The sequence below is a fragment of the Hordeum vulgare genome, chromosome 4H (assembly GCF_904849725.1).
Source record: "Hordeum vulgare subsp. vulgare chromosome 4H, MorexV3_pseudomolecules_assembly, whole genome shotgun sequence".
Lineage (NCBI taxonomy): Eukaryota > Viridiplantae > Streptophyta > Magnoliopsida > Poales > Poaceae > Hordeum > Hordeum vulgare.
In genome coordinates this window covers 84,226,928-84,238,307 of record NC_058521.1, presented here as the reverse complement: position 1 = coordinate 84,238,307, position 11,380 = coordinate 84,226,928, and positions in this window count along the sequence as shown.

The following is an 11,380-nucleotide window of genomic DNA, read 5'->3' as shown; positions in this document are numbered from 1 at the left end:
TCCCACTTCGTGAGAGGGTTGCCCAACACAGCCTTATCCTCATAAGAACACATTTCCACCTCACACACATTTTCTCACTCCAAATCTTAGATCCCAAGAGCATTTGTGAGCCCCTTTGAGAGTTGTTCCAATCAAAAGATAGATCTTCTCCCTCTCCTTCTCTCAACCCAAGCTATTTGTGATTTGAGCAAGTTTTGAGCATTCCCCGTGATCTTGTTACTCTTGGAGGTTGGAGACTCCTAGGCGGTAGGAGTTCTTCGGAGAGGAATCAATCCGTGTGATTTCCCCCGGAAAAGTTTGTGAGGGTTTGGAAGCCACCTCAAAGGCTTACCACTAGTGGTTGAGAAACGCCTTCGTGGTGTTATCTCAAAGGGAGAATAGGGTGAGCCTTGGTGGCGTTGGTGTGCCTTCGTGGTAACATCCACCTCTCTAACGGTGACTAGCTTCCCTCCAAGGAAGTGAACATCGGGATACATCTTCGTCTCAGTGACCTTGGTTATCCTTAACCCTAACTCCTTACTTGTGGTTTACTTGTGTTATTTGAGCATACATACATTGCATATTGCTTGTGCTCGTTATATTGTGTTGGCCATTTCTTGTACAAGATTAACCATTCAAGCATACCCTCTATATTCACACGTACATACTTGCACCCCTTGATATATCGTGTGATATAGTGTGATCTAGTATCTTGTGTTGTTCACCTACTTGTCGTGTGACATAGCTCAAGTAACTTTGTGTAACTTACTTGTGCTTGTTAGTAACTGCATTGTGTCCATCTTAGTAGATCGTGTTGTTGATACACGTTGAAGTGCCTAGTGCATTTAGGATTTGTGCTTGACAAGTACCCTCTTAATTTATTTCCGCATTAGTTTCAAGCCAAATCCGAAGAAGTTTTTAAATAGCCTATTCATCCCCCCTCTAGGCGTCATCGAGGTCTTTTCAGTTAGTAAAATCACTAGTTTCAAGAAGGGCAAGGGCAAGAAGGGATACTTCATGAAACGACAAACCAGTTGTTGCTCTAGTGAAGAGACCCAAGGTTGAACCCAAACCCGAGACTAAGTGCTTCTGTAATGAGGGGAACAATCACTGAAGAGGAACTACCCTCGATACTTGGTAGATGAGAAGGCTGGCAAAGTCAATAGAAGTATATTGGATATACATGATATTGATGTGTATTTTACTAGTACTCCTAGTAGCGCGAGGGTATTAGATATCGGTTCGGTTGCTAAGTGTTAGTAACTCGAAATAAAAGCTACGGAATAAACGGAGACTAGCTAAAGGCGAGGTGACGATATGTGTTGGAAGTGTTTCCAAGGTTGATGCGATCAAAACATCACACACTCCCTCTACCATCGGGATTAGTGTTAAACCTAAATAATTTTTATTTGGTGTTTGCCTTGAGCATGAACATGATTAGATCATGTTTATTGCAATACGATTATTCATTTAAAGAGAATAATGGTTATTCTATTTGCTTGAATAAATACCTTCAATGGTTTATTGAATCTCGATCCTAGTGGTACACATGTTCATAATATTAATGGAAAAATATGCAAAGTAGTAATGATAGTACCACTTACTTGCGGCACTGACGCTTGAGTTATATTGGTATAAAATGCATGAAGGAGCTCCATGCTGATGGATATTTGCACTCACTCATTTTTGAAACGTTTGAGACATGCAAACCATGCCTATTGGTATAAACACATGAAGAAACTCCATGAAGATGGATCGTTTGGACTCACTTGATTTGGAATCACTTGAGGCATGCAAATCATAGCACGTGGGCAAGATGACTGAAGGCCTCGTTTTTCCAGTGAGATGGAACAAGAAAGTAACTTGTTGGAAGTAATACATTTTGATGTGTGCAATCCAATGAGTGTTGAGGCACGCAGTGGATATCGTTATGTTCTTACTTCACTGACGATTTGAGTAGATACAGGAATATTTGCTTGATGAATCACAAGTCTGAGATATTGAAAAGTTCAAGCTATTTCAGAGTGAAGATCGTCGTGACAAGAGGATAAAAATGTCTACGATATGATCATAGAGATGAATATTTGAGTTGTGAGTTTGGTACACAGTTAATACAATGTGGAAATTGTTTTGCAACTCATGCCACCTGGAGCACCATAGTGTGATGGTGTGTCCGAACGTCATAGCCGCGCCCTATTGGATATAGCACATACTATGACGTCTCTTGTTGAAATACCACTATCGTTTTTGGGTTAGGCATTAGAGACAACCGCATTCATTTTAAGTATGGCACCACGTAATTCCATTGAGATGACACCGTATGAACTATGGTTTGGAGAAACCTAAGCTGTCGTTTCTTAAAAGTTTGGGGCTGCGACCCTTGTGAAAAAGTTTCAGCGTAATAAGCTCAAACTTAAAGCGGATAAATGCATCTTCATAGGACACCCAAAACAGTTGGGTATACCTCTTATCTCAGATCCGGAAGCAAAGTGTTTTTTTCTAGAAACACATCATTCTCAAGAAAATCTTTCTCTCAAAAGAATTGAGTGGGAGGATGGTGGAAACTTGATGAGGTTATTGAACCGTCACTTCAACCACAATGTAGCAGGGCGCAGGAAGTTGTTCCTGTGGCGCCTATTCCAATCGAAGTGAAAGCTAATGATAGCGATCATGAAGCTTTGGATCAAGTTACTATAAAACTAGTAGGTCGAAAGTTCACGTACTGCTCCAGAATGGTACGATAACCCTGTCTTGGAGGTCATGGCGTCAGATAAGTCTTGCTATAAGTAATCATGTGAATTTGGTATTCGTTCGATATTTTGATGAGATATATGTTGTCTCTGTTGGAAATATGCCCTAGAGGCAATACTAAATTGGTTATTATTTTATTTTCTTCTTCATGATAATCGTTTATTATCCATGCTAGAATTGTATTGATTGGAAACTCAAATACATGTGTGGATACATAGACAACACACTGTCCCTAGTGAGCCTCTAGTTGACTAGCTCGTTGATCAAAGATGGTCAAGGTTTCCTGGCCATAGACAAGTGTTGTCACTTGATGGCAGGATCACATCATTAGGAGAATGATGTGATGGACAAGACCCAAACTATAAACGTAGCATATGATCGTGTCAGTTTATTGCTACTGTTTTTTGCATGTCAATGTATCTGTTCCTATGACCATGAGATCATGCAACTCCTAGACACCGGAGGAATACCTTGTGTGTATTAAATGTCGCAACGTAACTGGGTGACTATAAAGGTGTTCTATAGGTATCTCCAAAGGTATCTGTTGGGTTGGCGTGAATCGAGACTCGGATTTGTCGCTCCGTATGACGGAGAGGTATCTCGGGGCCCACTCGGTAATACAACATCATAATAAGCCTTGCAAGCAATGTGACTAAGGAGTTAGCCACGAGATCTTGTATTACGAAATGAGTAAAGAGACTCGCCGGTAACGAGATTGAACTAGGTATAGAGATACCGACGATCGAATCTCGGGCAAGTAACATACCGAAGGATGAAGGGAACAACATACGTGATTAACTGAATCCTTGACACAGAGGTTCAGCCGATATAGATCTTCGTAGAATATGTAGGAGCCAATATGGACATCCAGGTCCTGCTATTGGTTATTGACTAGGGAGTGTCTCATGTCATGTCTGCATAGTTCTCGAACACGCAGGGTCCGCACACTTAAGGTTCGGTGACGTTTCGGTATAGTTGATTTATAGGTGTTCGTAACCGGAAGTTGTTTGGAGTCCTGGATGAGATCCCGGATGTCACTAGGAGCTCCGTAATGGTCCGGAGGTAAAGATTGATATATATGAAGTCCTGTTTTGGTCACCGGAAAAGTTTCAGGGCTCATCGGTAGTGTACCGGGAGTGCCGGGAGGGTACCAGGGACCATCGGGAGGGGTGTCACGCCCCAAGGGGCCTTATGGGATGTGGGAGGATACAAACCAGCCCCTAGTGGGCTGACATAAGCTCCCACTAAGGCCCATGAGGTTTGAGAGGCCAAAACCCAAAGGTGGAAAAGGTGGAAAGGGTTTCCAAGTGGAAAGGAGGAATCCTACTCCTAGTAGGATTGGAGTAGGACTCATCCACCTCCAATTTCGGCCAAACCTTGAGGGTTTGAGGTTTACTCCTCCCCTCCTTCGCTCCTTTATATACTAGAGGTATTGAGGGTTTTTAAGACACAGAAAAACAACCATGTGCTGCCCTCTCTCTCTAGATCTGTTTCTCCTCTAGTCTAGTTTCGACGGTGCTTAGGCGAAGCCCTGCTGGATTAGTTCACCACCACCACCACCACGACGCCGTGCTGGAGAACTCATCTACCTCTCTTCCCCTCTTGCTGGATCAAGAAGGCAGGGATCGTCATCGATTTGTACCTGTGCTGAACGCGGAGGTGACGTCTGTTAGGCACTAGATCAGGGATGGATCATGATGGGATCGCGGGACAGATCATGATGAGATCGCGGGATGGGCTGCGATTTGGATCACGAAGATGTTCCACTACATCAACCGCGTTATATACGCTTCCGCTTAGCGATCTACAAGGGTATGTAGATTCACTCTCCCCTCTCATAGATAATCATCACCATGGATAGGTATTGCGTGTGCGTAGGAAATTTTTTGTTTCCCATGCGACGTTCCCAACAGTCTCTCCTCTAGTGGTGTCATGTGAACGTCGACTACATGACACTTTACCATTATTTGGGCCTAGCGGAAGGCATTGGGAAGTAATAAGTAGATGATGGGTTGCTAGAGTGTCAGAAGTTTAAACCCTAGTTTATGCGTTGCTTCGTAAGGGCTGATTTGGATCCATATGTTTCATGCTATGGTTAGATTTATCTTAATTCTTCCTTTCTAGTTGAGGATGCTTGGGAGAGAGGTTAGCCATAAGTGGGATGTTTTTCCAAGTAAGGGAAGCACCCAAGCACCGGTCCACCCACATATAAAATTATTAAAGTAACGAACGCAAATCATATGAGCATGATGAAAACTAGCTTGACAGAAATTCCCATGTGTCCTCGGGAGCGCTTTGCTTTATATAAGAGTTTTTCGAGGCTTGTCCTTTGCTACAAAAAGGATTATGCCACCTTGTTGCACCTTTGTTACATTTGTTACTTGCTACCTGTTACGAATTACCTTATCACAAAACTATCTGTTACCGATAATTTCAGTGCTTGTAGAGAATACCTTACTGAAAACCGCTTGTCATTTCCTTCTGATCCTTGTTGGGTTCGACACTCTTACTAATCGAAAGGACTACGATAGATACCCTAGACTTGTGGGTAATCACCTATGCATAGGGATTTTTACAAGCAAACAAATTAGTGTAGCAAGGATCAACTTGCATAGGAAGGCAAAACAAGCATGACTTCAAAACTGTGAACACTTAGGGAGGAAACTTGATATTATTGCGATACCTACAAGCATATGTTGCTCCCTCATGATAATTTTAAGTAGCATCATGAAGTAATTCAACAATATAACTATGACATAAAGCATTATCTTCATGATATGCAAGCATAGGAAATTTATTACTCTCCTCATAAGAAATTTTCTTCCCATTCATAGTAGTGGGAGCAAAAATCAACAAAATAACTATCATGTGATATTTGAGTGGAATAATCCAACTGAAAATTAAAATCATGATGACAAGTTTCAGGGTTATTATAATTCTTTATATAATACATTTCATCACCATAATCATCATAGATAACAACTTTGTTTTCATAGTCAGTTGAAACCTCTTCCAAAATAGTGGACTCATCACTAAATAAAGTCATGACCTCTCCAAATCTACTTGTATCATTATTCCAACAAGATCCAATACCCTCCAAAATAGTGGGATCATTAGTACCTAGAGTCGACACTATTCCAAGCCCACTTTCATAAATATAATCATCATAAATAGGAGGCATGCTTTCATCATAATAAATTTGCTCATCAAAACTTGAGGGACTAAAAATATCATATTCATCAAACATAGCATCCCCAAGCTTCTGGCTTTGCATATCATTAGCATCACGTATATTCATAGAATTAACACTAACAACATTGCTATCATGCTCATCATTCAAGGATTTAATGCCAAACATTTTATTGAACTCTTCTTCTAACACTTCGGTGCAATTTTTTGAACCATCATTTTCACGAAAGACATTATAAAGGCTAAGCATTTGAGGCCACCTTAATTCCATTTTTGTAGTTTTCTTTTATAAACAAAACCAGTGATAATAAAGAAACTAAAAGATTCAATTGCAAGATCTAAAGATATACCTTCAGTCACTCAACCCAGCAATGACGCGAGAAATAGCTTGATGTCTATTACACAACTTTATTCTTGTAGAAGTTCTTGGGGCTCCAAGTGTAGAGTTTTGTAGGACATCAGCAAATTTCCCTCAAGTGGATGACCTAAGGTTTATCAATCCGTAGGTGGTGTATGATGAAGAGGGTCTCTCTCAAACAACCATGCAATCACATACAAGAAATCTCTTGTGTCCCCGACACACCCAATACAATGGAAAATTGTATAGGTGCACTATTTTAGCGAAGAAATGGTGATACGAGTGTAGTATGGATAGTATATATATAGGTTTTTGTTATATGAAAATACAAAAAAATCAAGGTAACAAGTACTAAAAGTGAGCATAAACGGTATTTCAATGCTTGCAAATAAGGCTGAGGGTTCATACTTTCACTAGTGCAATCTCTCAACAATGCTAACATAACAGAATCATATGATCATCCCTCAACATGCGACAAAGAATCACTCCAAAGTTCATAAGTAGCAGAGAACATAAGATGAATTTTTTGTAGGTAGTAGAACCACCTCAAAGCTATTCATTCCATTCAATCTATTGAGCTATTCCTATAAGTGTCACAAACAACCCTATAGTTTGTACTAGAATAACACCCATGATACACATCAATCAAACCTAATGTCACCTAGATACTCCAATGTCACCTCAAGTATCCATGGGTTAATTATTCGACATGCATCAAACAATTTCATATTCACCATATTCAATCAAACACAAAGAACTTCAAAGAGTACCCCAGGATTTCTATCAAAGAAAGTAGGACAAGAATGTGTATCAACCCAAATGCATAGATTACCCCATAGTCACCACGGGAATCCGCAAGTTGAGTACCAAAACATATATCAAGTGAATCAACAGAAAACCCATTGTCAGCATGGGTATCCACATGCAAGACATACATCAAGTGATCTCAAATACAATATTCAATCTAACATAACAAATTCTCAAAGGGAAAGATTCAATTCATCACATCAAGATTCAATTCTCAAAGGGAAAGATTCAGTCTGACATAACAATTGATAAGTTGGAGCTAGTTCTGCGTCGCTCTAGTGTGTAATTGTTACATGATTGATGTCATCCATATCTTTCTATCGATGTACCATAACCTACGCGTTACATATATTGAATCTTGCTAAGCTACTATAGTTGCTGTCACTGTCACTATTCTTACTATTGATGTTGTCACTGTCACTACTGTCACAAAGTTGCTGCTATCACTGTTACTGCTACAACTATTATTAGTCGTGCTACATTAATATATATTTCTGGTTTAGAATGATATATAATTGGGAAAATAAATAAATTATATCACTAACAAACAAAACACTTTACTCATTTGAAATAACAAGTACATGGTTTGTGAGAAATGTTACAATTTTATCTAAAGGCTCCTCAACCCAATCAATACACGGTTGAAATCTAGCCAACCTAGCGAGATCGTGAGCGATCTTATTAGCTTCTCTATTATAGTTCTCAAACTTATAAATAGAGAAATCACAAGGAAAATGATAACAATCATCAAAGATTGTTCTTGCCGCGCTCGTAGATAGCCGTACTTTCTTCCTGGTATCAATAAGCTCCAATTTTTTCGAGATAATGATGAGACCATCGTATCCGGCACATTGTGCAAGAGATAGACTGAATCTAAAGGCTAAAGCTTCATCCGTTAAGACATTAGCACACCAATCGATCAGCCCCCACAATGAAGTTCCATTTGCCATCCCTCAGTACCATACCCATAGTGCTTTTGAGCAGGTCTTGATCAAAAGATGCATCAACATTAAGTTTGACAAAACCACCACGCGGACTGGACCACCCCTTTTTTCATAGTAGAATTAGGAGAAGAAGCAATTACGAAGCTAGCCATGAGCACATTGATTCCCATAGAGATCCGGAGCACATTATTCTGAATCTCTCCCCATGGATCATCTTACGCCTCGTACCACAAATACCAGGCAGTAATGGCAAACATATCCCTAATATTATGAATATCCACTGTGAACAGACTCTACTCAGGCAAAAGAAGTTGGAATTCCAGAACCGCATGGCCAACGCGATCAACTTCTTAGGGCATGTTATGATTTCGTATAAGCCCAGTCTCCTCCAAACTTCTTTTGCTTTCTTTCATAGAAACATCATGTGTTTTGTGTCTTCAAACCAGATAAACAACACATACATTGCAGTGAGACTTTCAAGTGTTTATTGGCAAGCGCAAGACGACCTCTCAGTGTACCATGCAACATGCGCCAAATATATTTTTTAACCGTTGCGAGACACGAAAGCTTCCACATCTTACACCAAATCTAGTTAACAATGGGTTGTCCCATTCCATTGGTATGTCTTAGTTTCGTTTCGTGTTGATGAATCCATTATAGAAAATAGGCAGATCAGATAAAAAACAAACCATTTTCTGTAAAATTCCACGTGATAAAATCCTGCATGTCGTGTTGAGGGAGAGGGATAGTAAGGACCCTTTGTGAATAGACACAATGTTTGTTTAACTTCATTTTCATCCCACTCAATAGAAGTCAGATCAATAAAGTCTGCAACCCGATATAATAAAAGCTTCCCTTTAGGCTGGTCACAATAGGAGTATTATAGATAATATCATGCATGTTAATTAGATATTTTTTCTTATGTGTCGCACAATTAAATTAGAAGAGAGGGAATTAAGTATCATAATATGATATCATATTATATTAAATGATGTACTACTATGTGTCTCGCATGACAATAAATAAAACTATTATGATACATTGTTATGATACTATGCATTATGAAGATAGTATCATACACTAGTATGTATATGATACTACTACATGATACTCGCATTACGACTAGCCTTGAGAGTAATTTTTTTGGAAGCACTATTTGGGATCCACACGCCACTCCAAATATTAATATTCAGATTATTTCCAACTCGTCCAATGTAACTATGTTTCAAAGAATTCACGTTTGTCATAATTATTTGTCACGTAAACGAGGATTTTTTTTACTTCGTGTTCATTAAATCGGCATCATTAATTGACTCTCAAATAGCAGTACATAAAGAGTAGGATTCTTCGAAGCCTCTTTTGCCAACATCGTCAACTTAAAATAATGAATGCACCAAAAAATCATGCCTATTTTATTCTTTGAGACACATATTTTTCATGAAAAGCCTACGATGCATCCTCTTATGGTTATCCTCGTTTCCTCACCTAAAATATTACTCGTCGTGTTCGTAATTTCTTTATAATTTTTTAGCCACGATCTGGTGGCCCAAACTACGAGTGACCCTTTGCTCGTGCATCAACGAAAAATGTAAAATACCAAGATCGAAAATTTTCTCCATGATTTCCACCCGCACTTAATGACGGGCTCTCACACACCTATTCGCCTCTCGGCATTTGCCATTCTTGATTAGAGCTGGCCATCCCGACACAACACGGCCCGGGCCATCATAATCGTGACTGGCCTGACCCGACCTGCCATGGCACGATTATTAACCGGGCCATGCCGTGCCAACCCGCGTGCTGACTCCTCCAGCCCACACATGTCCCAGGAGGTATGTGGGCCGGCCCGTTGGCCTGTTAGGCTGTTAGCCTTGAATGCTGTTTTTTGGATCAATTTTGGCCTATTCGGCTGTTTTTTATGTCTATTCATCATCCAGGATGCAAAATAAGTTATTCATCATCCGACGTAAATTGCATTTGATATATAAATAGTTACATTCATATTGATTCACGACGTAAAATTTGACATAAGAAAACAAATTTATAGATCACAACATCAGAAAAAAGCTTTTTATGTATATTTTGCAGTACAATTTTACATTTATAATTTACGTAGCATACAATATTTTTACAAAGATTATATTTTTTTACGTTCCCTTTTACATGTAAAATAAGATAAAATTTATGAAACGTAAAAATACGGTCGCTGATATTAAAATAGGGCGGGGGGGGATGTTAAAGAATAACTATTCGTCACACAGGGTAACAAAATAGTCAATCCATATATAGAAATAGTTATTCTTCACCCCCCTATTTTTACATCGATGCATCATAATTTTACGTTTCGTAAATTTTGTCTTATTTTATACGTAAAAAGAGACTGTAATAAAATATACAATCATCGTGTTACGTAAAGTTGCAAAGGTAAAAACATAGTGTAATATATATAATGCATTTTTTGTAGTCTTATGACCTAATTTTTTTGTTTTTTATCTCAAATTTTACATAGTAAATCAATATGAATGTAACTATTTGTATTCCAAACATAATTTATTTATGAAATGATCATAGAATTATCGTGGATAAAGAATAATTTACTGTACACCTTGTATGATGAATAGTCATTATCTCTCTCTCTCTATATATATATATACACATTTATATGGCTCGCGCTATTCGTCATTTTATGTGAGAAATAATTATTCTTCACTTTCTTTATTTTAACATCAATACATCGTAATTTATATTTCTTAAATTTTGTCTTGTTTCATATGTAAAAAAGAGACCGTAAGAAAATATATAATCACCGTAAAAATAATTTATGTCACATAAATTTACAAACATAAAAAATAATGTAAAATGTATAATAAATTCATTTTTTCTGTTCTTATATCCTATATTTTTTCTTATATTAAATTTTACGTAGTGAATCAATATAAATGTAACTATTTATTTTTTAAAAGATCCAACTGATGGCTGGCATATATTTCGAAGCAGGTAGCAAGGTGGAAAAAATACATTGTATGATGGGTGATCCTGGGATCAAGGATAAAAAGAAAATACAGAAAACATGGACCAAGGCCGGCCCCCTAGGAGAGAAAATACAGAAAACGTAACTATTTGTATTCTGAATCTAATTTACTAATAAATTGATGTAAGATTATCTCAAATGAAGAGTAATTTATTCAGCACCCTAAGAGTATAAATTAAAAAATATAAACAGGCCGTGTCGCACAGTCCCGTGTGCCAACCTTCAGATTCAAACACGACCCAAGACGTGCGATTAAAGCGTGCCGGGTCAGGCCCGTCACGTGGCGTGCCGGCGTGCCCCCCTGAGGCGGCATGCCAGGCC